We start from the raw sequence: 26,280 nt of genomic DNA on the forward strand, positions 1-26,280 counted from the left end.
CCGAGATTCAGGGCAGAGTCAAACCATTCTAGAAGAATCCTCACATTACATTGAATAAGGCAGAAAACCAGTTCATGGATGTGTAATTCTTGGCAAAGTAAGAAACCCTCTTTCAATAAATATACATAAGCATACACACAAATACTGAGCTGTGTTCATATGGAAGCGAGTCAACTCCCTTCGTGCACAGATTCTTCAGCAGAATCTGGAGTGGAGACTTCCAGCTGGCACTCCCCATCCCTTATGCTGGCAGAGTGTTCCCATGGATTCACAGGCCCAATCCTATTTTGTTAATGTTAATCGATGCAAGACTGATCCAGACATACATAACTTTATTTTCAACCATAAAGATACTGCAAGGGCCCTTGAAACTTAACTGGTCATGGAACACATTGTAGCCTTTGACCTAAAGTAGTAGTTGACCTCATAGAACTATTGTTAATGATTGGATTTTACATTGCAAGCAAGAGAAATGGTTCTCTTTATAGAAGTGCTTCTAAACTGCTGATTGAGTCAGTGTTGGATGACTAGTTCAGTGATAAATCAAAAAATTTGGTGATAGAGTTCACTGTCATACAACCAACTTATTACCCCTGGGCATGGCTGCCATCCATTTTAAACGACTGTGGTTCCACAGAAAACAGTAAACGTCATGGTTGTGTAAATGTACTTTATGGCATAAAGTATAAAGTACAATTCTGATAATGTGAATAACAGCAGAAAAAAAGACAAGCTATACATGCAACGCATACACTGATCTATGCAAAATGGTTCAGGCCAACAGAGTTCTGAGGAAGGGTCATCGACTTGAAGCGTTAACTCTATTTCTCTCTCCACAGATGCTGCCTGACCTGCTGAGTGTTTCCAGCATTTTCTGTTTTTATTTTATACCTAAATGAACTTGTACCACATCAATTCCCAAGCCTTTCACGTGCATACCAGTTGATTTGTAAAGAAGACATTCTGAATAAATACAGCTCAAATGTTTACAATGGTTTGACCTGAATTAATTCAAGTTCAACTCAAACTAAATCCAACAATGTGAATGGAGTAGTAACACACATTGATTCAATCTAAATCAACTTATTGTGCACATTTAATTGCTTCATCTGAATTGGCTGATAATTCAGAATCAACTGAACGTGACAATATTACTGTAAATATGTCGATGCAGAGAAGATTAATATATTGCTGCATGGGATATAATCACAGTAATCCCGCTGTGGTAATAGTTCAGCATAGGCAGCAGTTACACTGGTGCAAAACGTCAGACATTTCAGAGCCTAGTCACTAGTGTGACAACTTCATGTCACTGCGCTGACACTGAATGACATTCTCGATTGTCTGGTGCATAAATTAAATCAAAAACTTACTCAGAAAGATAAATCCACAAACCCCATTTGCATCATGAAGATATTAAACCCTTAAAATCAAGATATTTGTTTCATACTGGCAATATGGTAGGGGTGAGGGGTCATGCTGACAAATTTACTTCATTGTGGAGTTCATCCCTGATTCATCCAGTATGAAAGTAATAGACTGTACCAGAGAAAGGAGGTAGCTTCATGAAAAGAGATGCAGATGTGATCACTGCCACACAGACTCTTCCGGGTGATGTCATTCAATTTTTCTGGCCCTATTTAAAAGTATTATACTCCAATTATTTACAGCTGTGATAATAATCCTGGCCCGTAGTTGGCTGATTTAAAGTTGCAATTATCTTTTCAGAAATTCAACACAAGGGCAAGCTCCCATTCTTTTCTTGTTTAATCATCGACTGTTTCACAGATCCTACCCATTTTCAATGGTAACACTGCAATGAGAAACGTCACCAAACCTATATGTCACAATAATTCATAAACATTTATTTGTGGAAGCCACAAATTGAATTTAACAAAGATCAGACCATTTCAATAGCAAAACCTTATGATCCATTCCCAATGCAATGCAAGTTGGTTATAAGTATATTTAGTTGTCTATGAAAAGTGTAAAGACTGCTATTGTACTCATTTGTTTTTGGATCGTTGGAGAATAGGCAGGCACCGCCTGGATTCTTGAGCCCTCTCTTGTACCAGTGTTGGCGGACATTTAGGAACAGTATACATGGCTGCCAGTAAGACACTTCTCCTTTGCTTCGTTCAGATCAATATAGACTTCAGGTGCGAACATCTGCTCATCGCAGGTAAATGCAATAACAGATGCTGCCAGATGTTATGCCTGACACTGCCAGAAATAATGACGAATATAAAATTGAATTTGGATTTAATGAGCTTTGTCTAGTTTTACAAATTGACATAATCAATTCTGTGGCTCAGTGGATAGCACCCTTGCCCCTGCGTCAGAAGGTTTGTGGGTTCACGTCCCACTCCAGAGACTTGCACACCAAAATCTAGGCTGATACTTTAGTACAGTACTGAGGGAGTGCTGCACTGTCGGCGGTGCCGTCTTTCGGATGAGACGTTAAACTGAGGCCCTGTCTGCTCTCTCAGGTGGACGTAAAAGATCCCATGGCATTATTTTGAAGAAGAGCAGGGGAGTTATCCCCGGTGTCCTGGCCAATATTTATCCCTCAATCAACGTCAGTAAAAAATGGATTATCTGGTCATTATTACATTGCTGTTTATGGAAGCTTGCTGTGCACAAATTGGCTGCCCTGTTTCTCACATTACAACAGTGACTACACTTCAGAAAAGTGCTTCATTGGCTGTAAAGTGCTTTGGGACGTCCAGTAGTTGTGAAAGGTGCTATATAAATGCAAGTCTTTCTTTCTTTAATCAGATCTACAATTACATTAGTCAACGCCTAAAGTGAGGATTTGCAATTAAAATGAAATTGAATTGGTTCTGCTACAAATGCAAATTCTAATTTAGGACCGTCTTTTTTAATTATGAAGTTAGGATTATCAGATATTAAAGTATCTGAAAATGAACCATTCAAATCTCAACCATAGGCCAAAGTCCTGAAGCTTATTCCTAACAAATGGCAGATTCCTGGCCAGCAGTAATGGTCCCATTGGCCTGCAACAAACATGTGAGAGTGGGAATTCATTTTGCCTTTTGGAAGGCCCTAGCATGATCTGTGCGAGAGCCTCATTAATAAATTGAAATGACCCCTTGTGCAATTTCCTGTTGTTTAGGACAGGATCATGCTGTGCACGCTTGCCCATCTGGAGTGGGTGTAAGGGAAAGCTCCACACATGAAGGAGTTCTTAAAGGGGAAACTAGCAAAGGGTTTGTTGAGCGATTTCTTTTTTGTAATTTAAATTTTTTCAGTGACTTTTTATTGCTAGTTTTCTCCGGTTTTTGGGGGGTTTGGTATTAAGAACATGTAGGTAATGTTTATATAAAAACAAAAACAGCTGAATATTGCCTGCAAATTCATTGGAAAGCCAACCATAATTGAGGTATTGTCAAGAAAGCAACAGAATAGGAAGGTCGTAAAAGAAGAAAGGATATGAAAAAGGAAATTAGAAATGATGCATTCAGGAAACACAGGTATCTAACTGCAAGCTACAGAATCCCATGTCTTTATATGTGAGCTGCAGCCCTTTAAGAGCCACTAATGTGTGAGATATTCTGCCTCCTATTGGTGAGCTCGGAAAGAAAGGACAAATCCAGGCCAAGATCGTGGCATGCATATAGAAAGGGCCAGCTTGAAAGTTAAGGCAGGATTAGTCATGCACTGTTCATGGATACAAAGGCTGTTGCATATGGTAACATCATGGTAGCCAGAAAATCTACATTTAAATTATTTATTTTATATTTAAATATCTATAAAATTGTGTCCGTCACACTTCCAAGTGTCACATTATGTTACGGACACAAAACAATTTTTAAAAAACACAGAAAAAAAGCCAGTCATTTCTTTGCTGTCTTTTCTGATTTTGGGAGGAGCCAGATATTTCTAAACAGCTGCCAAACTGCAGAGAAACAATCAATCTCGAATTGACCTCTGGATGAGCCTAAGAGCAATTAACCCTTAAATGACCCGAAGAAATGCCTATTAGCAATTAGACCTTGCTGCCTTAAAGGGACACAGATCACCTTAGCAACAGAACAAAATATGATATAATAATACTTATAAAATGACATATCTTCCATACATCACGGCACATACAATTGTTAATAAAATACAAATGAAAGTTCCAGCACAGTAACATTGCAGGATGGACACCACAAGCTGACCAGTAAATATACATAAGACGTAGGAGCAGGAGTAGGTCATTCAGCCCCTCGGGCCTGCTCCGCCATTTAATAAGATCATGGCTGATCTGATCTTGGCCTCAACTCCACTTTCCTGCCCGCTCCCCATAACCCTCAACTCCCTTATCATTCAAAAATCTGTTTATCTCCACCTTAAATATATTCAATGACCCAGCCTCCGCAGCTCTCTGGGGAAGAGAATTCCAAAGATTCACGACCCTCTGAGAGAGGCAGCCATGTGAATACATGGAAGTGGATGTCTTGAGCATGAAATGGAGGATTATCCAATGTGGGATCTTAAAGCAAATGTTCAAACCTGGCTGCAATGTAATTTTTGTACATCCATTTTTACTTACAACAGTTGCCAAAATATGATCCCATTTACTAAAACAAAACCAATAAAATGTTTATGATGGTCTGAATTGGGAGATTGGAGCAGCACAACACTTTTTCTGTTGGGACAGAAAATGATGCAGCGCTGTGCATCAGGTGAACTGACCACCGTGCCCACATTCTCTGTATGTATGGGAAGCACGGATTTAAAGATTTCCACATGGAGCGAGGGAAAATTAACCACCAAAGTCACTCCGGGCTGCACTTAACCTCCTCTTAGGGACTAGTTCAAGAGCACCATTCACAGAAACCTGGGAGTAGGCTGCCTGTTGGCTCACTTGGTCAAGGAATAATGCGTGGTGTCAAAAAAAGGTGAGGTGAGAACATTTTATTAAAAAGAAATAAGGGGGGAGGGGGGGAATTAAACCAATAAATATGATTGTCAGAATTAAGATTCAGCAGAGTAACGATAACATCACTGGGCCTTAGGGTTTTGTGGTCCCACTACATCTGCACAGTTCAAGCATTGTTACTAAGTGTGGAGAAACAGCAATTGTAACCAGACCATCAGAAACATATTTTAAAAAGGTGGAAACCTGTGGCGTTTACGTTAGCTCGTCTATCTAGTGAAAACCAGTTGGATTCAGACAATGCCTCTTTAATAAACACTTTAATACTCTATAAAACCTACTTTTCATCGACATCTGCATCCTACTGTTATTTTTAGCCACCTGCTGTCCAGCCTTGGATGGTGGCTTTTATGAATGAACTGTTTCTTTCCTCCGCTACAAAATTTGGGAAGTTCACAGGAGTGGGTGCACTAAGGATTGCGGTGTCTTCTACACATCCTCCCACGGCACCAATTTTGAAGGAAAACTATGCAGCCTTAAAGAGCTGTGGAAGAGAAAAATGCAGCCTGAGTGCATGAGGCTAGGTTGAACTGAAAAGCAGGGTCTGCTTTGGACAAAATTTACGACACCTATGGGACAAATAAATCATCCATTTCCACCCATCCCATCACACTAGATGGGGTACATTCACGGAGCACAACATTAAATAACCTACCTTTCTATATTTTGTTCATTTCACGGTTTATTTTTTATGGTTGCTGTCAGATTTTTGGTAAATTTTATGTTTCCTGGCTCCTCAGTTCAATGTTTGGCCCCAATATTACATTACAAACTAAACAGTTAACTCTTTAAACTGAACAGCTGTTGCCACCAGCTGGGAATTCTTATGTTGGAAAAGATGTCCAAATAAACATGTTTTTTTTTTCTTCTCTCCTTTGATTCACTGTTAATTCTTCGGGAAGCACAATAGCATGATTTTCATCCCTCGATGCCGTATAAAGTGAAGGGTGTGTTTAGCGTAATATAGAAAAGAGTGGGTCTTTATTATTGAGGTGGTGGTGGGCTGGGTATGTTACATCAGAGAATACCGTATTATAACAAGTACTGAAATTCAGGTTTAGAATCTGTAAATATGGGATACTGGATCTAGTATGTACACAATAGTGGGTCTGTGGAAAGGAACTGTAAGTGTGCCACCCAATTAATAGAATTATAAATGACACAAGGAAAATTTAAACCGTTTCTGAAAGTCATCCTAACTACAAGACTAAGCTACTGAGTTTAACATCTTAGTTATTATTTCCCATTAAAGCAGTGACTACACTTCAGAAGTACTTCATTGGCTGTAAAGTGCTTTGGGGACGTGCTGTGGCCATGAAAGGCGCTATATAAGTGCAAGGTTTTTTCTTTAAAACAGCATTAGAAAATACTAGCTGATCTTCTGTGGTGGTGCCCACAGGTATTCTGCGGTCTGAAGTAGAGCTGTAAAATATAGCTTGGAAAGTGGGAGGGGGGGGGGGTGGGTTTGCAACCAACATCCTCTGTGAATGGCCAGACTTGCTATCAATCATAAACAGTTTCAAACATTACCTCAGAATTCATTATTTACCACAGCTGTATAATCAGTGCTGCCTGTCAGATTTGGAGTGAGTTCTGCCGGTTTCTGTTTCTTTCTCTCTTCACTCAATAAAAACTTTATCTGACAGATGTAAAACGAGCGCAAAGAGGAACAATTTTGGGGGCACAACATCGTGTGCCCAAGGATGGCTGAAAAACGACCGGCCCGAAATTGTGGCGGCCGTCGAAAACAGGCTTCAGGCCCCTTACATATGCAAATGAGGAGCCTAATGTCTGTTTAAGGACCCTGCCCAGAAATTAGGCTACACTGAGAGGAGCAGGCCTCGAGGCCTACTCTGCTCAGGTTTTTCAGATAGTGGGAGCGGCCTAGCCAGTGGCTGCCACTGAAGAGGTAAGTAAATTTTTTTTTAAAATTCTGTGGAGCCAAGGGAAGCACTCCTGCTCCTCCTGGCTCCACAGTGCTTCCACCAGCCACTGCCAGCCACATTCGGCCCCTTACCTGTAGGCCACCGCCAGAGAACCAGGCGGCCCAAAATTGCATGATTCCGTCAAGCGAGCTGCTTGTGGAGGCGCTGGCAGCTCGCCCTGAATATTTAGATAAGGCACGAGGGCCAACTTCCTGTGATCCTCGGGCCTCTGTCTTCAGATGCGGGGATTATTCCCTGCACCCATTTGGCGCTTTAAAAATAGCCTAAAGGAATTTCTAGGCCAGTAAGTTGGAAGATGTTATTTGTCTTTTACTTGTTTGTTATGTTTTTGTTGGTGTATCGTGCGTTCTGATTCTATTGTTTCTCTTACTTCTCTTTTACTGATCTGTGTGTTTGTGTTCTTTTATGGTTATTTTTGTATGTATTTGTGATTGTACCCTTTTTGGAGGGGGAGTCGTAGGTGCTTAGTGATGTGAAACCTCCAGCTGTCTGCCCATCGCTACTGCAGCAGCATTATAGTAAATACATAGTTGTCTATCTCTACTGGAGACCAGTAGGCAGGTAGGAAACTCGGTGGGCCTAGAAAACTGTCTGAAAACCGGGAGCTGAGCTGGGGCTGGAAACTACGGGCAGGCAACATTTTTAAACAATTCGGAGCCAAGTTGGATTTGTGAACATGTGGGGATGGGAACGTTTAAAGAGTTGGGGCTGAACCAGGGACAGGGTCTGGGCTGACAACTTGCAAGGTGCTAAGACCAGCCTAATAAAATAAAATGCTGCGGGCAGTGTCTGAAATAAAATCTTTAAAGAGTTGGCGCTAGGAACCTAAGATGATTTCTGGAAGCTATGGCGGGGGTGGAGGTGGTGGGGAGGGCGGGCGTGTGGGCATTCAAAGTGTTGAACTGAACGAAGGTACGATCATTGGCAATTTACTGTATATAATTTGAAAAATGCCGAGGACTGTGTTAAAGATTGTCGCATGCTTGAGGGGCATTAGTGATTTTTTTGCTTTCTTGATGAATTCATATAAACCTTTTAAGTATATTATACCCTTGTAAGACCCCCAGTCACATGTTACTCTCTGCATTATAGATGTATATTTAAGATAGGTTTGTTGCTGAGGTCCCTTTGTCATATTCTAATATCTTCTTCTGGCAAGTTGGATATCATAAGTGGATCCTGCTGGTATGAATGAGAATGTATTGTTGAATATTGAGAATTTTTTATTTTTTTATTTAATAGTTTGGATGCATTTTTGACTAAGTTTTGGGTGCAGGAAATAGGAGCACCCTTCCATTCTTAGCACCAGCATCACCATCAAGTATTATCAGGTCACCAAGAAGGGCAAGAGCAAAAATGTCATGGGAAAGCCAAGTTCCTCTCCAAGTCATACATTATTCTGACTTGGACTTGTGTTGCCATTCCTTCATTATCACTGAGTCAATATCCTGGAATTCCCTACCGAACGCTATCATGGGAGCCCCATCACCGCAAGGACTGCTGCAGTTCAAGGAGAAGGCTGGCTATCGCCTTCTTAGGGCAACTTGGGATGGCCAATAAATGCGGATTTGCCAGCATCGCCCACATCCCGAGAACAAATACATTAAAAAAAACAGGCCTAGTAAAGGCTAGGATCCCACTACTTTGCCCCAATATCGTGCCTCGAAGATGAATTACTCCCCCTCGTCTAAGATACGCTGGAAAATAGTTTTTGTTTATAAAACTACCTCTCACAGGAGATTTTCAAAAGTTGATTTTGTTTGCTCTACTTGAAGCTCCATTAATCATCGAATTTTACAGCACAGAAGGGGGCCATTCGGCCCATCGTGCCTGTGCTGGCTCTTTGAAAGAGCGGTCCAACATAGTCCCACTCCCCAGCTTTTTCCCCATTACCCTGTAAATTAATTCTCTTCAAATACATGCCCAATTGCCTTTTGAAGGTTCCTGAGGAATCTGATTCCACCACTCTTTCAAGTAGCGCGTTCCAGATTTTAACAACCCTCTGTGTGAAAACATTTCTCCTCATTTCCCTTCTAGTTCTTTTGCTAATTATTTTAAATGGAGTGACTGCTGCCGACGGATCAGAAGCTGTGCATAAATGTTAAAAACCAGTTCAACTTTTAATTTTTATTTTCTTCAGTTCGGCAGCAGATCACTTTTCCCCCGACGCATAAATGTTGACTTTCTCTCTCGGCTCAGTTTGGCAACAGCGATCTCTTTTCCCCACCCCCCTCCCCTCCTTTCTCTCTCGGCTCAGTTCGGCAGCGCGTAAATGTTAATTCAACTTTTGATTTTGATTTTCTTTTCCTGACGTGGCTCAGTTCGGCAGCAGCGATCAAACTTTTAATTTTTATTTTCTTCAGTTTGGCAGCAGCGATCAAACTTTAAATTTTTATTTTCTTCAGTCCGGCGGCAGCGATCTCTTTTCCCCGCTCCCTCCCCTCCTTTCTCTCTCAACAATCTGTGGGAAGTCCAATGAGAACAACCAAAAAAACCAATGGAACTGCACATGCACAACTACTTTACTTTGTTGGCAGCAGTCGCGTCCTATTTTAAATTTGTGACCTCTGGTTACCGACCCACTTGCCAGAGGAAACAGTTTCTCCCTACTTGCTCGATCAAAACCCCTCGTAATTTTGAACGCCTCTATTAGGTCTGCCCTTAACCTTTTCTGCTCTAAGAAGAACAATCCCAGCTTCTCCAATCCCTCCACATAACTGAAGTACCTCATCCCTGGTCTCATCCTGGTACACCTCCTCTGTACCCTCTCCAAAGCCTTGACATCCTAAATAACAACAGAAAATGCTGGAAAAACTCAGCAGGCCAGGCAACATCCGTGGAGAGGGAAATAGAGTCAACGTTTCAGGTCGAAACCCTTCGTCAGGACTGAAAAAGCACAGGAAATGAAACAGATTAAAAGGCCAGTTTGGGGGCTGGGAAATGGGGATGAGAGAACAAAAGAGAAGTGAAGAGACATTAAGAGGTATTCAAAACGAGGCGAGATGGTGATAGGACTAGTGGAGACAAAAGACGGCTCTAGATTAGGTATGAAATGCGCTGGCAGAATGAGAGACATCCTAAAGTGTGGTGCCCAGAATTGGACACAATACTCCAGCTGAGGCTGATTCAGCAATTTGTAAAATGTTTAGCATGACTTCCTTCTTTTTGTATTCAATGCCCCTATTTACAAAGCCAAGTCTCCCATATGCGTTCTTGACTGCCTTATCAACTTGCCCTGTCACCGTCAAGGATTTGTGAATATGCACCCCCCGCTCCCTCTGTTCTAACATCAGGCATGCGGGACTTAAAGCAAATCCTAAAGGTTGGATTCTTTATTGGGTTTGGATGCCAGTTGGGAGCCAGCGGAGCCATTAACTTTCAGTAGCTGTTGGACACTACTGAGAGGTGAATGGTGTCTGTTTTTCCAATAGCTTGCTTGATCAGTAATAACTCATGTTGGCGGGGCACGCCTTCTGGAGGAATGAGGATAAAACAATCAGTAGAAAGGTTTAAGCCACCCTGAAGACCAGTGCCTTCTGTTAACCAATACCAAGTAGGATTGTCACTGTTGACAGTGAGCAGCAAGGTTCAGACTGTTCCACTCCATCTGCAGAAGGAGAAAAATGTGAAAGGAAGGAGACAGCGAATGAAAATACTATTCAAAATCGGTCACACTATCCAATTTTAACAGTAAATATTCAATGAATATTTGACTGGAAAGCAATTTAGGATAATAAAATAATTACTAATGAACAACTGATTTGTACTGTTGTACTGTTTTAACAGAAAGCAAAAAGATAGGGAAAGATTTCTTAAACAATAGCATTTTGCTTGTGGTCCTAATGTTATCTACAAGAAGCTAGCTGAGCATAAAAAGTGAGAGGTAGACTATCATCTTACAGGTTGTATATATGAATTATTGTGGAGCAGAGGTTTACACAGCAGTATCCATTGCAGTGCTCCTTGCAGGTGCCTTTTTTGTGAGTGTCAATAATCCTTTGTTTCCTCTCTCTGCAGCTCAGTCACACACAAGGCCATATTGTTTCAATTTGTCTGTGAAGGGAGGCCTTATACCAGGCTCAAGCCATCATCCAAGTTCAAACAGCTGGATATCTGGGAATCCCTCGGGTACATATCTTGGAACAGATAGTGGAAACTAAACAATGTGGGAAAGGTTGGCAATAGCCACGATGTGTTGAGTCAACTACACCCCCTCTTTCTTTCTCTCGAGATAAACCAGGTTTTCTGCTTATGATGGTGAGGGATTACAGTGCTGTGGAATGGATCAGTTTTTCCATTTTACAATTCGTGACAGTATAGTAAGTGCACCTAGACTTGATGTCACATGCCAACATCGTTTGGACAAAGACAGTAATGCAAATAACTGAAAGGTTCATTTCTAAGGTTTTAATTCACAAAGCATTCAAACCACCGCCTCTTCATGGCCCAAACAGAGGATATAGAGAATCTGAATTTGGTCCAGCATTTGTTGAGGAGTGGGTTGAGGTTCCCTACAGCTCAATTCAGCAGGCTATGATCAAGCACAGCTACCGCTCAGAGAGCGTCCCCTTGTTTCCTGCGGTTAATTCATACTTGCCCATTAAATGTCAAATGTTGTGCAACATCTACTTGAATCTATTTTTGAGAGCATGTGTCCTTCATATGGTGAGCAACGGCAGGACTAGAGAATGAAATATTTTTCTACTTTGTCTCCAGTGACAGAATGGAGCGCTGCTCGGGTTTATGGTCAGAAGGGAAGAGAGAGAGAGAGAGACAGACAGAGACCACAAAATTGTGCTGATACTCTAAACCTCAGCATCATTACAATACAGGAAACTTTCTGATATCCGGCACTGACGGGACCGAGCTGGTGCCGTACCATCAGAAGTGCCGGACATACCAGCATTAATGTTGAGAGATACGGAACTGAAAAGCTCCGTGTGAATCAACAAACCCTGTTGCTTAGCAACAGCTTCAAAACAGTCGGCTGCAGCTGCAAGCGTCTCTAGCTGAAGCTGTTGCTATAGCTACAGACCTTGCAGTGCCTGACTGGGAAAAAAAAAGCAACAAGAACTAAAAAAACTTATAGAAAACGGCTCCTGATTTTTGCCGTTAGATCGAGTATTCCGGACATACAACCTCCGGATAAACCAAAGTTTCCTGTACATTGGATTACATAGGATATACAGCACAGAAACAGGCCATTCGGCCCAACAGTCCATGCCAGCATTTATGCTCCACTCGGACCTCCTCTCATCTTTCCTCATCTAACTCTATCAGCATAACCCTCTATTCCCTTCTCCCTTATATGCTTGTCTAGCCTCTCCTTAAATGCATCTATACTATTCGCTTCAACCACTCCCTGTGGTAGCGAGTTCCACATTCTCACCATTCTCTGGATAAAGAAGTTTCTTCTGAATTCCCTATTGGATTTCTTGGTGACTATCTTATATTGATGGCCTCTAGTTATGCTCTTCCCCACAAGTGGAAATATTCTCTCTGTATCCACTCTATCAAAACTTTTCATAATTTTAAAGACCTCTATTAGGTTACCCCTCAGCCTTCCCTTTTCAAAAGGAAAGAGACCCAGCCTGTTCATCCTTTCCTGATAGGTATACCCTTGCATTTCTGATATCATCCTTGTAAATCTTCTCTACTCCCTCTCCAGTGCCTCTATATCCTTTTTATAATATCGCGACTAGAACTGTACGCAGTACTCTTAGTGTGGTGTAACCAAGGTTCGATACAAGTTTAGCATAACTTCCCTACTTTTCAATTTTACCCCTCTAGAAATAAACCCTAGTGCTTGGTTTGCTTTTTTGTAGAATAGAAGCAACAGACGTGTCCAGGTGAAGCAGAGGATGTTCATATCAACAGATTATTTGTGCGTTCCACAACAAAAAACCCTAAGCTGGCCAATGGGAATGCCATGGAGAGGATGAGAATCCAATGTACACATAGGATCATCGAATCATACAGCACAAAAGGAGGCCATTCGGCCCATTGTGCCTGTGCCTATGCACGTCTGTGTATGTACACTGCAATCATCTTATCATTAAGCATACCCGCCAATGGCTGAACTATGCTGTGCAGATAACCGCCCGCATCCCCATACCTAAAAGCCAAAAGTATATCACATTGGCTTATACTTGGAAACTAAGAAGAAGGAGAGGGAAACGGGGATAAAAGGTTGTCCAATAGGAACAAACAGAATAGAGTAGGCGAGACTGGTTGGCAAATATGTAGGTGAGCCAGGATCCACCAAAGGAAAGATTCCAAATGATATAATAAAAACACAAACAATGCTTCTGCATTATTATCAGCTCGCATGCTTATGTGTACCAACATTGTAAATGTCTTCATAAAAAATTTCTAGTCAATATTTCTAGGGAAATTGTAAACGCTTTTAAAGAACATAGGGTAGAAATTGGTTAGCACCTGAATACAGGCACAAAATGGACAGCAATGCTGCTCTCCCTGGCTCCAGATGAAGATAAAATTAGAAAAAACTTTCCCTGTTTGTTGATGGCCACTAGTTAAGCTGCAGCAAATGCCAATAAAACTTGAGCCAGGCTTGCTCCACTCAGCGCTGCCTCATTTCTTGAAGGGGTCCTTAAGCAAGCGTTAGGCCCCTCATTAACATATTCCAAGAACCTGTTTAACGCGGCCGACTGGAATGCCTGAATATGGCATCAGACGCAGGAAATGGCCCAGCAAAATTGTTCCTTTTTGCCCCCGTCGTCCAGTTGGAAAACAGGGGCGGAACGAGGACCAATTCCTCCACTCCCACCTCCACCCCACCCCTCCTCCCCCATCACAACCATGTTTACAAGTTTCCTATAAATACTGAGCAGAGGAAATCTTGTTCAACACAGTTAAAATGCTGCTTCACATGGTAACAGAGCAATGCTTCCCCGTGACTAAAGGTAAACATTTGCCAGTTGCAACGTAAAGCGCAGTCAAGACCACCTATGGCCCAAGCACCCAAGGTCCTAACCCACTGCAAGCCAAGAATGGAGAGGAACTCATCAAGGACAGAGAGGCAGTCAGTGCCCGCTGGAAGGATCAGTTCGAAGATCTCCTTAACCGAGACTCTGTCTTCGATGCGAGTGTCCTCAACTCGATCCCGCAGTAAGCTACCCGCCACCACCTCAGCACAACCCCAGCCTGGCATGAGGTGGAAAAGGCCATCCGCCAACTGAAGAACAATAAGGCCTCAGGAGCAGAGGGAATCCCCGCCGAGGCGCTAAAACATGGCGGAGAAGCACTATTGGCGCGAATACATGAACTAATTTCTCTTATTTGGAAGGAGGAGAGCATACCAGGGGATCTCAGAGACACTCTAATCGTGACCATCTTCAAAAAAGGTGACAAGTCCGATTGCGGTAATAACAGAGGAGTCTCCCTGCTGTCTGCCACAGGGAAAGTCATCGCAAGAATCCTCCTCAATCGCCTTCTCCCAGTGGCTGAAGAGCTCCTCCCAGAGTTGCAATGCGGCTTCCGCCCACTAAGGGGCACAATGGACATGATCTTCACCGCACGTCAATTACAAGAGAAATGCAGGGAACAGCACCAACATGGTCTTCTTTTACCTCACAAAGGCCTTCAACACTGTCAACCATGAAGGATTATGGAGTGTCCTCTTCAAATTCGGCTGCCCTCAAAAGTTTGTCACCAACCTCCGCCTGCTTCATGACGACATGCCAGCCGTGATCCTGACCAACGGATCCACCACAGACCCAATTCACGTACAGACCGAGGTCAAGCAAGGCTGTGTCATCACACCAACGCTCTTCTCAATCTTCCTGGCTGCAATGCTCCATCTCACCCTCAGTAAGCTCCCCGCTGGAGTGGAGCTAATCTACAGAACAAACGGGAAACTGTTCAACCTCCGTTGCCTCCAGTCCAGATCCAAGGTCATCCCATCGTCTGTCATCGAATTACAGTATGCAGACGACGCTTGCATCTGTGCACACTCTGAGGCTGAACTCCAAACCATCATCAACACCTTCACCGAAGCATACGAGAGCATGGGCCTTACACTAAACATCCGTAAGACAAAGGTCCTCTACCAACCTGCCCCCGCCACACAGTACTGCTCCCTGATTATCAAAATCCATGACGAGGCCTTGGACAACGTGGACCTCGGGAGACTACTGTTAACAAGGGCAGATGTCGATGACAAAGTTCAACACTGCCTTCAGTGTGCCAGTGCAGCCTTCGGTCGCCTGAGGAAGAGAGTGTATGAAGACCAGGACCTCAAACCCAGCACCAAGCTCATGGTCTACAGAGCAGTAGTGATACCCGCCCTCCTGTATGCTTCAGAGACATGGACCATGTACAGCAGGCACCTCAAAGCACTGAAGAGGTACCACCAACGCTGCCTTCACAAGATCCTGCAAATCCATTGGCAGGATAGGCGCACCAACATCAGTGTTCTCGCTCAGGCCAACATCCCCAGCATCGAAGCTTTGACCATGCTTGATCAGCTCCGATGGACGGGCCACATCGTCTGCATGGCTGATACGAGACTCCCAAAACAAGTGCTCTACTCGGAGCTCCGACATGGTAAGAGAGCCCCAGGTGGGCAGAGGAAACGCTTCAAGGACACCCTCAAAGCCTGCTTGAAAAAGTGCAACATCCCCACCAACACCTGGGAATCCCTGGCCCAAGACCGCACAAAGTGGAGGAGAAGCATCCAGGAAGGCGCCGAACACCTTGAGTCTCTTTGCCGGGAGCAAGCGGAAGCCAAGCGCAAACAGCGGAAGGAGCGCACGTCAACCCAAGCACCTCACCCACCCGCCCCTTCAACCACTGTCTGCCCCACCTGTGACAGAGACTGTAGGTCCCGCATTGGACTCATCAGTCACATGAGAACTCATTTTTAATGTGGAAGCAAGTCATCCTCGGCTCCGAGGGACTGCCTTCGAAGAAGAGAAAGGTGAACATGACCACACAACCAATAAGCAGTGAATCTGTGACTGGGGATTGTCCTGGCCAAGTTCCCAAGTGATGTCAAGATCATGCGCTGTGACTTGCTTAAACTGAGATTTTTGTTTGTTTGTTTTGCCTCATTGTTTTACTGGGTTGTGAGGATGATTGATGATGTTTGAGTTTTATACCTGGCTCTGCAGACCAAAACTGCAGAGTGCAAACTGCTTAACGTCTTACTCTATATCATAATCAGCTTATTATAATCAAAGTTTAAAACACCGAACCATTTCCTATTCATGTTGTAAGCCAAAAAATCCTGTTTTTGAAAGGAAGAGACAACTTAATATCATAAATTTGGCTGGGAACCTATTTTTCATAAGTGTAACCCAATGAATATGTCTGTAATCTACCGTATAGTGTGTGGGCGGGTGCGCCAGGAAATGTCATTTCTATTTCAAATCAAAATGGCCATCCCTTAAAGTGGATGAATCCATTTAGCTTGAACCTTAATACTGTACTACAAAATTATTATTGAATATTACAAGAACAAGCAAGTATGCTTATAATGTTTCAAGACATTTTTAGAAATTATGGTTTAACTTGCAAACTTCAGAAGGAGTGGAAACTGAAACATATTCTATAGCAATAACATTCTTACTTTAAAACTATTAGGAGAAACTTGATACAGTTTCCCTACAAAAGGCACCATTTAGTGCGGTGCGAAGCCACAGACCAGAGGTTCCTCAGGCTTGACTCCTGGCCTGTGCTGAGTGAGTTGAGTTCAACCAAAGCAGCTGTGGGGACGCTACAATTCTCCTCAGCACCCCGACTTAGAAAGGCAAGTAAAATATATGTATCAGTCAGTGTTCCTGCTCCTGATCGCTAGCCAGTGACCCGCTACTGAAAAATGCATTTTACAACACTAACTACACTTCAAAAGTATTTCATTGGCTGCAGAGTTATTTGGTATGTCCCGAGGATGTGAAGGGCACTATTTTATTTTTAATATTCGTTCCTGGGATGTGGGCGTCGCTGGCAAAGCCAGCATTTATTGCCCACCTCTAGTTGCCCTTGTGAAGGTAGTGGTGAGCCACCTTCTTGAAACTCTGCACTCCATGTGGTGAAGGTACTCCCACAATGCTGTTAGGTAGGGAATTCCAGGATTTTGACCCAACGAAAAAGAAGGAACAGCGATATACTTCCAAGTCAGAATGGTGTGTGACTTGGAGGGGAACTTGGAGTTGATGGTGTTCCCACGCGTCTGCTGCCCTTGTCCTTCTAGAGCTCGTGGGTTTGGGAGGTGCTGTCGAAGAAGCCTTGGCAAGTTGCTGCAGTGCATTTTGTAGATGGTACACACTGCAGCCATGGGACTGCAGCCACAGTGCGCCGGTGGTGGAGACAGTGAATGTTTAAGGTGGTGAATGGGGTGCCAATCAAGCGGGTTGCTTTGTCCTGGATGGTGTCAAGCTTCTTGAGTGTTGTTGGAGCTGCACTCATCCAGGCAAGTGGACACTATTCCATCACACTCCTGACTTGTGCCTTGTAGATGGTGGAAAGGCTTTGGGGGAGTCAGGAGGTGAGACACTCACCACAGAATACCCAGCCTCTGACCTGCTCTTGTAGCCACAGTATTTATGTGGCTGGTCCGGTTAAGTTTCTGTTCAAAAGGTGACCCCCGGAATGTTGATGTTGGGGGATTCAGTGATGGTAATGCCGTTGAATGTAAAGGGGCGGTGGTTAGATACTCTCTTGTTGGAGATAGTCATTGCCTAGCACTTGTGTGGCATGAATGTTACTTGCCATTTATCAGCCCAAGCCTGAATGTCATCCCGGTCTTTCTGCATGCGGGCATGGACTGCTTCATTATCTGAGGAGTTGCGAATGGAACTGAAGACTGTGCAATCATCAGCGAACATCCCCACTTCTGACCTTATGATGGAGGGAAGGTCATTACTGAAGCGGCTGAAGATGGTTGGGCCTAGGACACTGCCCTGAGGAACTCCTGCAGCAATGTCCTGGGACTGAGATAATTGACCTCCAACAACCACAACCATCTTCCTTTGTGCTAGGTATGACTCCAGCCAGTGGAGAGTTCCGCTCCCCCCCCCCCCACCCCGATTCCCGTTGACTTCAGTTTTACTCGGGCTCCTTGATGCCACACTCGGTCAAATGCTGCCTCGATGTCAAGGGCAGTCACTCTCACCTCACCTCTGGAATTCAGCTCTTTTGTCCATGAGGTTGGGAGCTGAGTGGTCTTGGTGGAACCCAAACTGAGCATCGGTGAGCAGGTTATTGGTGAGTAAGTGCTGCTTGATAGCACTGTCGACGACACCTTCCATCACTTTGCTGATGATTGAGAGTAGACTGATGGGGCGGTAATTGGCTGGGCTGGATTTGTCCTGTTTTTTGTGGACAGGACATACATGGGCAGTTTTCCATATTGTCGGGTAGATGCCAATGTTGTAGCTGTACTGGAACAGCTTGGCTAGAAGCGCGGCTATTTCTGGAGCACAAGTCTTCAGCACGACAGCCGGGGTGTTGCCGGGGCCCACAGCCTTTGCTGTATCCAGTAACTATAGAAAAGGCAAGTTCTTCATTTCCACGTGTGTAGATTTTGGGAGAAAAAAGGATCAGCTTAACTGTGATGCCCTCCTCAGTTCAATAGCCATCCAACTCCCACTGTCTAGTCTCAGACCTGAAGAAAGGCCACTTGGGTGAGGTGTGGGTGCTTGTGGATCTGTGCCCCAGGAAGAACATATGAAAAATGACAGACAAGAAAAGACCTACTAGCCCATCTATCCTGTCCCACACAAATGTGATGTCTTGTGCATCACAATACGTACACTCCCCACTCCAGTCATGTCATTGGGGAGATCTGAAAAACCAGATTAAAAACCCAGGCCAATTCGTGAAAAAAAATCAGAAAAATTCCTCTCCAACCCCTTCGGCAATCAAAACTAGTCCAGGAAGACCACTCTGGCCCTAATGAATGTTATACGGTGCCTACCTTTGTACGAGGTGAACTCTGCCCCAGCCAGAAACGGGTCCAGCTCTTGCTTGAGAGAGCTCAGCGAATCAGCGTGATCCGCCAGCCTGTTCCACAGCTCCACTATTCTCTGAGAAAAGAACCACCTCCTAACATCTAACCTAGTTTTGCCTTTGCATAACTTGAGATTGCGACCCCCTCGAAACAAACTGTCAATTCAAACACAATCTAGCCCCTTCATCATCTTATCAACCACGATCAAATCACCCCATAATCTACGCTTCTGTAAAGTGTGGCGACCCAGCTCTTTGAGCCTATTTAGGTAACGAAGATGCTTTAAACTAGGAATTAATCTTGTGACCCTCCTCTGCACCCTTTACACAGCCTCAATATCAGCAATTATGTGAAGAAACTAAAACTGGGCATAGTACTTTAACTGAAGCCTAATCAAAGAAGGCTTCAACACTTTCAGGGGAGGAGGAAGAGAGAAAACTGGTTTAAAAAAAGTCAAAAGATAAATTAAAAATTACATTAAAATACCTATTCCAGAATCTCACGCTGATCTATTTGAATCTCAATACTATATAAAAAAAAAGTATTTTTAAAAAAGTGGTCTGAGACCCTTTAGAAATGATGTAGCATGAGTAGACTCGAAATTAGCAGACAAATGTTTAATGGGTTCATATGGAATTCCTCTTGCCACTATTTTAATTGAAGTATGAGCCCATTTAAAATAAACGGGTTAATGACTCCATTAAAATAGAGAAGAGGGGAATGCCATAGGAAGGTGCTAAGTATTCGTGCAGCAATACAGCCAACAGTCCTTTCTGGGTTTATATAATTAACTGGTAAATGTACGGAGGGGACGGAAAATGAACATTATTCTGCATCAATAGTTTTGTTGTGAAACAAAACTGTATTAATAGAGAATGGAGGAATGTCGTATGGAGGTGTTGAGTATTTATCCGGTCTTATAGCCAACAGTAATTTCTAGCCTTAAATAATTAACTGGTAAACTTCGGAACAGATGGAAAATGAAAATTATACTGCTTTAATGCAGTTCTGTTGTTAAAACTATTAAGAGGAACTTTATGTCGCTGTTTAGTAGCTATTTTAGTACCATAATGTAAGTTTATAAAATGGGTATTACTATTAGACAGAAAGAATCCTATTGCTGTGTCCAAGTCGATGTCTGGAGCCAGAGGGATTCTTTCAGAAAGCAGAAACTGCTGGCTGCTGCAAGCGTTTCTTTTTGGGTATTTATTTTTCTTCTCTTAAGCTCTCTGCTTTATCCAAGCCGTGCGCCATCTCCTCAAAGAGAGCAGCCAGGGAATCTGCTCCCAGGCCTCTTCTTACGCTGCTATACGGTTGGTCCCTTGGGGGCTACATGAGAGCAGCCAAGGACCACTTTCCCTCCAACATTCCCTCCTCTACTGTGGGAAAGTGTCAGGAGCCTCCCTTTACAGCATGGCTGAGATTGTGAATTGATCATATAGGGGAATTCGCAGCCATCTGTCCACTCCTACTGCATCACGGCACAGCTGAGATTGGGAACTTGCTTCAAGAGGGAATCATAGCTGTCAGACTACAGTTTGTCACAGACTTGGAATTCATTATGGGATAAAATGACTGCTTTCACAGCCGAGATTGGGAGTTGCAATGTGCTTGGAATCTACCTTGCCACTCCGGCTGCCTGCTCATGAGAAACCTCTATTTGCATAAACCGATGAATTATGTTGTCTTTGGAGGGGTTTTTGTATATTGACAGTATGTGGCTGAGGCACCTACAACAACAGCATATTTCTCACTAAACTAATCCTAGTGGAGCATGAAGGAAAATCTTGGGAATTGTGTTGTGGTTCATGCAGGCAAGCTTAAGCCAACGTTTTGCTTCGTGCATGCATCAACAAACCTAGTCCCACAAGTTTAAATCCCACCCCGGCAGCTTGAAAATTCAGTTTAAAAAATCTGGAAATTAAAAAGCTGACCATGAAGCTGTCAGATCGTTGTAAAAACCCAACTGGTTCACCAATGTCCTTCAGGGAAGAAAATCTGCCTTCCTTACACGGCCTGGCCTATATGTGACTTCACTGCCACACCAACGTGTGACTCTTCCCTGACACTCTGAAGTGCTCTCGCAAACCCCTCAGTAGTATCAAACCTTTCAAGAAGATGGCTCACCACCACCTTGTCAGGGCAACGAGGGATGGGCAATAAACACCAGCCTTGCAAGCGATGCTCACATCCCGAGAAGGAATTTCTTTTAAAAGCTGGTTAACTATGTGACATGATTCAGTCATTCATGAAAGAAAGACTTTTGAAATAATAGTGAGCGGCCTACAGGTGGCATTGTCCAGGGAGAGTATAAATACTCGGGCATGGGCCCAGCTTGCGCAGGACATTCTTAACAGGAACTAGTGAAGGACACAACTAGACCTCCATGTTGTAAAACAGTTGATTAAAGCTTTGTTTAACGCTTAGACCAAGTGCCTAGTAGTTTTCTTACGTCACTATGTGCTTAAAATTCTGCCGCAAGCTTAAGCTGTCCACAGACCAAAAAGGTCTTTAAGGCGAGATCTGCATATAACAGAACAGGCTAAGATCAAACTGGGGCTTAGTAAACATTTGCTTTTATCATGACTTTGCAGAATTTACCTGCATCAAACTGACATATACGATATGTGCATTGCCACTGTACAACACAACTACATTGTGATCAGACACCTGTTTATAGAATACTAGCTGAAGTGTCCGGCGGTGCCGAGGGTCTTTTGAGAGCATGTTGTTGTTGGAAGAGAGAGAGAGAGCGACTGGGGGGAAGAGAGACAGCAACTGGGGGGAAGAGAGAGAGCGACTGGGGGGAAGAGAGAGAGCGACTGGGGGGAAGAGAGAGAGCGAGAGACTGGGGGGGAAGAGAGAGAGCGAGAGACTGGGGGAAGAGAGAGAGCTGGGGGAAGAGAGAGCGACTGGGGGGAAAGAGAGAGAGGTGACTGGGGGAAGAGAGAGAGAGCGACTGGGGGAGGGGGGAAGAGGGGGAAGAAGGGGGAGGGGGAAGAAGGGGAGGAGGAGGGGGGAAGAGGGGAGGGGAGGGGGAAGAAGGGGGAGGGGGAGGGGAAGAAGGGGAGGGGAGGGGAGGAGGGGGAAGGGGGGAGGGGGAAGAAGGGGAGGGGAGGGGAGAGGGGGAAGAAGGGGAGGGGGAGGGGGGGAAGAAGGGGGAGGGGGAGGGGAAGCGGGGGGAAGAAGGGGGCAGGGGGAAGCAGGGGGAAGAAGGGGAGGGGGAAGCAGGGGGAGAGGGGAGGGGGAGGGGGGAAGAAGGGGGAGGGGGAAGAAGGGGGAGGGGGAGGGGGGAAGAAGGGGGAGGGGGAGGGGGAAGAAGGGGGAGGGGAAGAAGGGGGGAGGGAGAAAGAAGGGGGAGGGGGCAGGGGGGAAGAAGGGGGAGGGGGGAAGAAGGGGGAGGGGGAAGAAGGGGGGAGGGGGGAAGAAGGGGGGGCAGGGGGGAAGAAGGGGAAGGGGAGGGGGAAGAAGGGGGAGGGGGGAAGAAGGGGGATGGGGAGGGGGAAGAGGGGGGAGGGGAAGAAGGGGAGGGGGAGGGGGAAGAAGGGGAGGGGGAGGGGGAAGAAGGGGGAGGGGGAAGAAGGGGGAGGGGGAAGAAGGGGAGGGGAGAGGGGAAGAAGGGGAGGGGGGAAGAAGGGGGAGGGGGAGGGGGGAAGAAGGGGGAGGGGGGAAGAAGGGGGGGAGAGGGGAAGAAGGGGGAGGGGGGAAGAAGGGGGAGAGGGGAAGAAGGGGGAGGGCGGGAGGGGGGAAGAAGGGGGAGGGGGAAGAGGGGGGAGGGGGCAAGAAGGGGGACAGGGGAGGGGGAAGAAGGGGGAGGGGAGAAGAAGGGGAGGGGAGGGGAAGAAGCGGGAGGGGGAAGAAGGGGGAGGGGGAGAGGGGAAGAAGGGGGAGGGGGGAGGGGGAAGAAGGGGAGGGGGGGAGGGGAAAGAAGGGGATGGGGAAGAAGGGGGAGGGCGGGAGGGGGGGAGAGGGGGAAGAAGGGGGAGGGGAAGAAGGGGAGGGGGAAGAAGGGGGAGGGCGGGAGGGGGAAGAGGGGGAAGAAGGGGGAGGGGAAGAAGGGGAGGGGGAAGAAGGGGGAGGAGGGGAAGAAGGGGGGAGAAGGGGGAGGGAGAAGGGGGAGGGGGGAAGAAGGGGAGGGGGGAAGAAGGGGCGGGGGAGGGGGGAAGAAGGGGAGGGGGAGGGGGGAAGAAGGGGGAGGGGGAAGCGGGGGGAGAAGGGGGAGGGGGGGAAGCAGGGGGAGGGGGGAAGAAGGGGGAGGGGGGTAGAAGGGGGAGGGGGAGGGGGGAGGGGGGAGGGGGGAAGAAGGGGGAGGGGGGAGGGGGAGGGGGGAAGAAGGGGGAGGGGGAGGGGGAGGAGGGAAGAAGGGGGGAAGAAGGGGAGGGGGAGGGGGGAAGAAGGGGGAGGGGGAAGAGGGGGGAAGAAGGGGGAGGGGGGAAGAAGGGGCGGGGGAGGGGGGAAGAAGGGGAAGGGGGAGGGGGGAAGAAGGGGGAGGGGGAGGGGGGAAGAAGGGGGAGGGGGAAGCGGGGGGGAAGAAGGGGGAGGGGGGAAGCAGGGGGAGGGGGGAGGGGGAGAGAGGGGGGTAGGGGAGCGCCCCACCAGCCCGAGCACTGCCCCCCCGAGCCCGCCCCCCGCCTCCCCGAGCCCCAATCTCCCGAGCCCCGATCTCCCGAGCCCCGCCCCCCGCCCTCCCGAGGCCCGATCTCCTGAGCCCCGATCTCCCGAGCCCCGCCCCCCGCCCTCCCGAGCCCCGATCTCCCGAGGCCTGATCTCCCAAGCCCCGCCCTCCTGAGCCCCGATCTCCCGAGGCCCGATCTTCGAGCCCCGCCCCCCCGATCTCCCAAGCCCCGATCTCCCGAGCCCCGACCCCGATCTCCCAAGGCCCGATCTCCTGAGCCCCGCCCCCGATCTCCCGAGCCCCGCCCCCCGAGCCCCGATCTACCGAGCCCCGCCCCCCGCCCTCCCGAGCCCTGATCTCCCGAGACCCGATCTCCCGAGCCCCGCCCCCCCGCCCTCCCGAGCCCCGATCTCCCGAGGCCCGATCTCCCGAGACCCGCCCCCCGATCTTCCGAGCCCCGCCCCCCCCGATCTCCCGAGGCTCGCCCCCCCGATCTCCCGAGGCCCGATCTCCCAAGCCCCGCCCCCCCCCGAGCCCCGATCTGCCGAACCCCGATCTCCCGAGCCCCGCCCCCTGGCCGAGCCGGCTTCAAGAGCAGAGAGAGAGACGCCGCCACGCAACCTACCGTGTGAGACCCGGCCGGACTCAAGTCGCGCGCGCTGACTCCTGCCCCACCCGCCTTTACTAAGATGGCGGCGGTGGCGACGCTCGGCTCAGGCCCGCCCCCTCCAGCCTTCACAAAGATGGCAGTGATCGCGAGCCGCTTGTTGAGCGCAACGGGAGGTGCCTAGCTCGGGCGTGGCTGGGCAACAGAGGCCCAGGCTTACAAGCCTGGAAAAATGGTGAAAGGTCGGAAAATTCTAGATGTTAGAGCAAAGATTTACAAATTAATTAACTGTTTTTAAAAACAATTTGTGTTTTAAAAGCAACTTTTTTTTTGCTGGAAATGTAGGTTTGAAAAGAAACACACAGAAAGTGGGAAAAAGAAATGAACAGTTTGGAATCAAGATGGCGGCCACTCACCTCGGTTCAGATTGATAAGGCCCGCCCACACACGCACCGATTGGTCAACCGTCAGGTCACTGAACTGTAGGATTGGTCAATCATCACGTCACTCAACTGTTGGATGGCCCGCCCGCACACACAATGAACCCGCCCCCACTCGATGCAAATGAGCGGATAATGAGCGTAATTTTGAACGTTTTTTGGATACCGTCGGCACAATTTTTGTCCAAGCTAAAAGTAAATAATCCTACAAGAGTTTCCTAATGATGAGCTTTCTTTTGATATAACATATGTGTAGGTACTCTCTATAACTTTTGATTGTATAGCCGGACAGAGAGACAGACAGAGAGACATACCGTTTTATATATATCGATGGGTGCCACATTTATTGTCCCCCCCGAACCACTGAATGGCTTGCTAGGGCACTTCAGAGGGCATTAAATGTCAACCATGTAGAGTGGGACTGGAGTCACATGTAGGCCAGACCAGGTAGTGATGGCAACCTCCCTTCCCTGTAGGATGTTAGAAAGAAAGACTTCCATTTATATAGCACCTTTCACAACCTCAGGACGTCCCAAAGTGCATTAGAGCCAATGAAGTACTTTTGAAATGTAGTCACTCTTGTAATGTAAGAAACACGGCAGCCAATATTCTGCTCAGCAAGTTCCCACAAACAGCAATGTGACAATGACCAGATAATCTGTTTGTTTAGTGATGTTGATTGAGGAATAAATATTGGCCCAGGACACCGAGAATAACTCCCCTACTCATAGGCTTTCATATTTTTTTTTTCTGGAGCTAGCTCACAAATGACTAGATTCTTGAATTCAGTTTCAAAATTTGCCAGGGGGGGATGGGATTTGAACTCACAATCTTTGGGTTCTTAGTCCAATATTGTAACCACTACACTGCCGTATCCTGACTTAACCTGATACCGTGATAACATAGAAACATAGAAAAATAGGCCCTTCGAGCCTGCTCCGCCATTCAATATGATAATGGCTGATCCGCTATCTCAATACCATATTTCCGCTCTCTCCCCATAAACCTCGTCAAATAAGCATTTATACAACAAATTTAGTGATGATTAAAAGAAAACTGCTCTGAGCCAGTGCTGCTAACTATGTTGACCAGGACAACCTAGTCTTCCTCAAATAGTGCCATGGGATCTTTTGCATGCACCTGAGGGCAGGCAGGGCCTCAGTTCAACAGCTCATCTGAAAGACAACACCTCCAATAGTGCAATATGCCCTCGGCATGCACTGAAATGTCAGCCTAGGTTATGTGCTCAACTCTCTAGATTGGGGTGTGAACCACATCCTTCTGACTCCGAGATAAGAGTGCTACCACTGAGCTAAGGTTGACAGTGTAATCAAGTGTAATTATTTATTTTATACAGCAACTGGAGTTATATTTGGAGACCACACTGCGTGTCCATTTTTTCTTTTAGCCTCTGTTAAATTTAATGAAAACAAAACTATCACAATGCTTGTAGCATTGTAGTGATTTTGCTGGTGCTCAGAGGGCGGGTCCGGAGGCGGGTCCACAGTTAAAGTCGAAATGATTGACGGCGGGTTGGGAACCCGCTGCGAACCCGCCTCCATGTAAGTTTCCAAAGTGTCAGGTCTGCGATTTCAGAACAGACCCGACACCAAGCGGCGGGAGAGGCATTTAAGATGCTTAACTGCTTGTTAAGTGCTTGTTAAATGCTATTTTGGCAGCCTATTACTATTTTTGCACGTTTTCAATGGGTTTCACGTCGTTCGGAGATCACGTCAGGTGAGCATGTTGGGAG

This window comes from Somniosus microcephalus, chromosome 24 (genome assembly GCF_052327205.1).
Source record: "Somniosus microcephalus isolate GS21.2 chromosome 24, FLI_Smic_1.0, whole genome shotgun sequence".
Taxonomy (NCBI): domain Eukaryota; kingdom Metazoa; phylum Chordata; class Chondrichthyes; order Squaliformes; family Somniosidae; genus Somniosus; species Somniosus microcephalus.